Source organism: Anneissia japonica, unplaced genomic scaffold, assembly GCF_011630105.1.
Source record: "Anneissia japonica isolate Jap-2015-1 unplaced genomic scaffold, ASM1163010v1 scaffold69_len1423075_cov170, whole genome shotgun sequence".
NCBI classification, from domain to species: domain Eukaryota; kingdom Metazoa; phylum Echinodermata; class Crinoidea; order Comatulida; family Comatulidae; genus Anneissia; species Anneissia japonica.
In genome coordinates, this window is record NW_022748202.1 from 1,314,969 (window position 1) to 1,321,604 (window position 6,636).

Genomic DNA, 6,636 nt, shown 5'->3' on the forward strand with positions numbered 1-6,636 from the left:
GAAAGTGAACAACGTAACAGCGTTTTCATTATGGCCCTTTCGGACAACCTATAACAATATTGAACAACGTTATAATAAAAATAAACAGCGCTTTTATCATGGCCCTTTTGGCGCTGTTCAAGCTTGTGACTGGTTAAAATAAAGCTATCGCCGGTGGTTTCATTATGGCCCTCTCTTATTATGGCCAATCTTATAATTACAAATAATAAATTACAAATAATTAATTAAAAAAATAATTTCGGCCTGTTTTTTTAATTCTGTTAGCCTACAATTGATTTTTTATTTTCTGAAATTTAACCTAAATAATACTAACGCAAATATTGTTTCTAAACTCACCAATCGGCCATGTTTGTTGTGGTCAGGTGGATAACTTAACGCTGCTTAATGCACTCTGATTTACGTTAAGTTTCGTTGTCAACAATGTCTATTTTACAAACCAGTAGAATATATATAATACTAACGAAAAATTGTAGTAAACGAAATAAACCAGTCGAATACGGCAATGAAACGAGGCCGGTACCATACCGTCAGTAATACTAGGTTTCATCCATTTAATTAAACAGATTTTATTTATTCATTTATTTATTTCTGGCTTTCACCAACACAAGATTTGTTTACTTATCGTCGAGCTTTGCCTTAATGCTTCCTTTTGCAATATCTTACTTTCATATTTAATATTAAAATGATCATGTTTACGAATAAATGTTACACTGAATTGAATTTCTTATATACCACCAGGGGCCAATTTTTCCACCCTCCCCTTGAAAGGTTAAAAAAAAATATCCGCCCAAAACGCCTCAGAGGTTAAATTCGGGCGTCTAGAAAACAAAAGTGTCGCGGGGACACTACCCGGACTCCCATACGGTAGTATTATCTCGATCAGTCCCACATACTTACGGCCCCCAATTGGCGGATCTGAGAGGGGAAGGGTCTTGACCCACACAGTTGGAAAAAAAATTCTCGGTTTACCGGTGTACACACATACGCCTATTTACTGTAATAAAAATGAAAAAAAAATTACAAAAGAATGAGAAGTTTACCTGACCATTTTCAAGCAAAAGACAACCTTAAAATTTAAAGAACTTAAAAGTCATTAAAAGACACATCAGAATTCGGGAAAGCTCATTTCTTGCCATCTAGTGATCAATTTTTTCTCGGGGAGGATCCCCGACCCCCTTCCTCTTTGGCGTTATCCATTCATGGAAAAAAGAACACCTAGCAACTCAATTTTATGTACGTATACACACATAAATAGGCCTATTTACTGTAATAACAATGAGAAAGCTTACCTGACCGTTTTCAAGAGAAGGAAAAACTTAATTTTGTAAAACTTAAAATTCAATAAAAGACACCTCAGAAGTCTGGGAACAGCTCATTTCGCGGAAAAGGACGCCCCGGATCACCCTTTTCTTGGCGTTTTTATGAAAAAAATTCTGACCTCTATCCAAAATGTCAACCTAGATCCATATACTGTATATGTATGTGTATATGTAGTATTTAAATCCTTAGCCTAGCTGCCTCTAATATGCATGAGATTTTTGTGTTTCGTACAAATCATTAATAAATACAATATATACTTTTTTTTCATAGCATTTTGTTATTGGAAACTATTGAATCTGTCTCTTATACACATCTTAATGGCGGGAACATAATGATTGGTTTAATTGCCTTATTGGATGGAGCTAGCATTAATTTACATATATGCACTTTTTAATAATATCAATATAATAATAAAAATAATAATAATAATAATAGTTAATAATAATATTTTATTATTATTAGTCACATTATTATTATTATTATTATTATTATTATTCTATTATTATCATTATTTTATTATTATTATTATTTTTATTATTATTATTATTATTATTATTATTATTATTATTATAATATTAATATTAATACCATAGTCAGTCTCTCTAGGAAACTAATCAACTTGTACAAACTTTTGTATGATTTGAAATTACATCGAAGAACGAGAATATTAATTGTAAGGCTGATTATATTTGTTTACATGGGATTTACGAAGAAAACCTAATATGAATATTATTTAATAATGATTTCCGAGCTGCGAGCTATAATTTAATTAATTATAAAGTAAACCTTTCTGTCTCTGATTGTTGCTGCATGGTCAATCTGATTGGTCTGTCAAATAATTAAATCAAGAACTGATAATTTAGAAGTAAATTTTAATTTAATTTAATATTTAACACTGAAATTCTTTGTCCTTTTTTTTTTTGGATGTAAATAATGAATTTTCTTAATCTAAATTTATCCCATGTTAATATTGATGAAATAATTTTATATTAATAATATTTTGATATTTTTCATTCAATGTTTAATGTAATTTTGATATTCTGTAAATAATATTGATAAAATCACTTTAATGTAATTATTTATTTATGTTTTTTTTATTGAATGTATAATGTAATTTTGATATTTCGTCTATTTTTGTGATATTCTGATTGCTTGTTTTCGTTCTTTTTATCTACATATTTTTGTAATACCATCGCAATTCAGCCTTTTGCAATGATGTATTTTTTATGTGAATCTATTTTAATAAACCATTTATTTATAAGCTTTTCATTTCAACCATTGCTCCAATATGTGTGAGTGTTTTCAGTCAGTTGTAGGCCTATGAGAGAAGTACCAGGATTGATAAAGTGCATAGGGGTTAGATCTGCGCATACACATATAGATTTCTGTGGTCTACAGATATCGTCGCTCACATCACGAACTAACACAATCAAAGTAGATTGTGTTAGTTCGTGAAATCACAGTAGCGCGTCAAAACGAGCGCGTATTGGTTGTCAAGCAATTTTGTATTCTTTACCACACAAAAAGTCCTTAACGACAGCAGCGCGTATTTTGACGCGCTTTTTTTATTTCACGAACTAACACAATTGAATTTAATTGTGTTAGTTCGTGATGTGAGCGACGATATGATGATACTTGATAGCGAAGGCTTGCAGGTTTGAATCCTTTTTTCTATAACAAATAAAAGAACTTTTTGGTGAAGAGCTATGGGCTGATACGAATATAACATCATGTTCCTATTGTTAACACACATACTTGCTAATCTTCCCAGATTAGGCCATGTCTCATTGACCCCAATATCTTTTGAATGACACCTCACCTCGAATTGATGGCATTTTTGGAATCTATGTTCTAATCACATTACAACACTATTTCATAATTCAATTTAAATTTTAAATATTCCAGATTTGACCTTTGACTGCTCACACACATTAAATTGCCAGTGATGGTTTTCACTTTTCATGGCGGTCAAGCTTAGTTTTAGGTCATTTCTTGTTTAGGGTCTTTTTTCGTTTATTTTTCTCTGTTTCTGTTAAGCGCATAAAAGCGCCGGCATTATGCGCTATACAAATTTATTATTATTATTATTATTATTATTATTATTATTATTATTATTACTTTTATTATTATTATTACTATTATTATTATAACTATTATTATATTTATTATTAATTATTATTATTATTATTATTATTACTATTATTATATTTATTATTAATTATTATTATTATTATTATTATTATACCTTGGAAACTCCCCACCCCCTCCCCCCAAACAAAAAAGTTAAATTGAATTGTAAGAAAGGAAAATATAAGAACAAAAAAGCAAAGAAGTATCAAGAAATTGCAAAAAAGGAAATGGAAAGAAAAGAATTAAAGAAAATAAGAAAGGAAAATGTACAAAAATATAAGAAAGCAAGCAAAGGGATAGAAAAGAAAAGAAAATAAGAAAGAAAAGATAATGAAATATAAGAAAGAAAATAACAAAGAAAAGGAAAGGAGATATAAAAAAGGAAAATAAAAGACAAGGAAAATAAAAAAATCAAAGGAAAGATAAGGAATATGAAAGGAAAGGAAATGAACAGAAAGGTAAGACAAGATGAAAAAGGTAAAGAAAAGACGACCTTTCACATCGCCATACCTCTGATCTCAGTTAACTGAGGTGATTAGAAAGTGAATGAATATGCAAAATTTGAAAAAAATAAAAATAAATATATCAAGTCAAAATAAAAACTGATGAATTGTGATACTGAAATTAAAAAATAATAAAGAGTTCATATACCGTAAAATCCTTATTGAATCCTTTTTTTTATTTACTTATTTCATTACACTAATATCCTAAATATCACTATTAACAATAAGTTCTATTGTCTTGTTTGCTAAATGTGTCAATGTAATTAATTTATGTCAATGACCACTGAATATTCTGCTAGCAGAATGGTTAAAATTAATAATAATAATTTTGATTGAAAAAACATGTGTCATCTTCTCAAGTTCAAAATGGAATATTTTAAATGAATTCTTCAGCAGTTCTTTGCCATGAATCACACGATGAATATAGCAGAACTTCCAAACCAACTTCACATTCATTTTGCCACAAACACATAAGGTACTTCAAATAGAGCTGAGTGTTATAAGCTCCAAAATAAAGCCAGGTACTGTAAGCACCAACTGCACATATGGAAACGTTTTTGCCACTTTTTATCATTTGCTAGTCCAGCTTTCACAAAAGCAGCGAACTGAGGTCAAATCAACCCTGCTGTACAAGTAGTTTGGATTGACCAATTAAAAACATTGGGTTTGTTTCATTTTCATTATCGGGTTGAATTACTAAAAAAATTCAACTTGCACAGTCAATATTTTCTTTTGTTAAAACTTGTATTTGAGCACATATTTTAGCAGTACACATAGTACAATGTAAAGTGAACAAATGTTGAGATCTCTCTTCCCCTAGTCCATGCTTTCATGTTGGCGAAATTGGCTTAGCCATACGGTACACCCTTACGGAAGTTTTGAAATAGTTCAGAGTATAAACAGTTTTTGCAGAAATATAGCCTAATTGCTGCAAGTATCTTGTCTTGGGGCATTTGTTTTTTAATAAAGGTAATAAAAGCACACAAAAAAATCCAACTGATAACTAAATTAGGCCAAATTACATGAAGAAAAAAGTCAAACACTGCGAACACAAGTCAAGCAAACAGAAGTATGATGTCATACCAGTGAATCAGACTATCACGCTTCAGAGATTTTTGACCCCATGAGAGGCAATCATGGATTGGATGGATTTATATTTTCTTATTTTCCGATAAAACTACCCAGCCAGTCATACTAAGTTTTATATCAGCCTCAAGCTTATTATATTCCCTCCACAAATCCACTTGGGCCAAATCAATTAAAGAAATAGTCTGTGTATGAGGGAGTAAGAAACGAGCTCGGAACAGCCAAAAACCTCAAATTTCTTGAAAATCCCTATCTAATGGCGTGAGGAGCTGTTATAAATTGGCGTCTTCCGACAAAACTGTAGGGATTTTTTTCATTTTTTCTTCACAAATTAGTAGATAAATATTTTTTACAACATAATCCGCTTGGGCCATTATAAGAAAAATTTTGTACCAAATGTACTTTTATGAAAAAAATCCAATGTTCTCCAATGGTTATGGTGACCTTGGAGAGCAAATGATACAATGTTTCCATATGCATACTGTATTGAAGATGTTTGTGTGAAAACCGTGTCACTGGAAATGACTGGAGAGAGCTTTGGTTTGTTTAATTGCCAAAGTCTGATGGAACAAAACCAAAACCATTCATGGTTTTAACGGTGTGGTGAATGGATAGCCGAACCACTTACAAAGTTTTGGATCAACCAGATTTTGGAAACTATTGAATTAAACATACGGTAAGGCTTTAGCGCGGGACAGTTATTCATGTAAAATAATAGACAATGTCAGGGGCGGATCCAGAGATATCCAAATGAGGACTGAAGGGGGGGGGGTGTTAAATGTGGCTGATTTAGATAACATTGACCTGGGCATGCCCTGCGAAATTGTTGTGTTCCAGACGCCAAAAAAGTAACCTCTGAGGCGTTTTGGACATTTATTGTTTTTTTTTCTTTCTTTTTTCCCCCTTTATTTTACTTTCCAAAAGGGGGCTGGGGCCGGCCCGGTCCGCACTAAATTTGCCCAAGTGTATATTTTATTCTTAAGAGCAAAAAGATAGATCAGGTTGTCATTCCTGGATGATCTACATAAAGTACATTCAGGCGACAGATGTGGAATGCCACATTCTAGCATTACGTGATGGATATGATGGTCTGTAGAAAAACACATTGCATTGTGGAACAAACCAGACAGTGCTTTAACTCAGAACTAATTCAAAGCATGCGCCTTAAACCTACACAACGATGGATCGGAGGACTAATAGAGCCATTTCTTCAAACCCTCATCAAAAGCAGTACTAAAGGGGAAGGGGAATGCTGATATATCATTTGGCTATTCTATAAGAGAATAGCCAGCCAAATCCATTTGATGACCTTGACGATAAAAAGTGCCGTTGATTCCGGAATGCGACGCACTGGAAAATATTTTCCCTAATAATTTTCGAATTGCATTAAAAATAGTTGCGCTATTTTAGTCCTATCTGTACCGTATATGATTTACCGACGTTACCGTTTGAAAAAATGTTGTTTTAAAATTTGATTAAACAGGCTGTTATATATAAAACAATGTATTCAGTCACTTCTTGATAATATGTCATTGTTCTTTATACATGTCACATATCAAGGGCATTTTTGAATATGTATTTCCATTTTCCGCCTAAA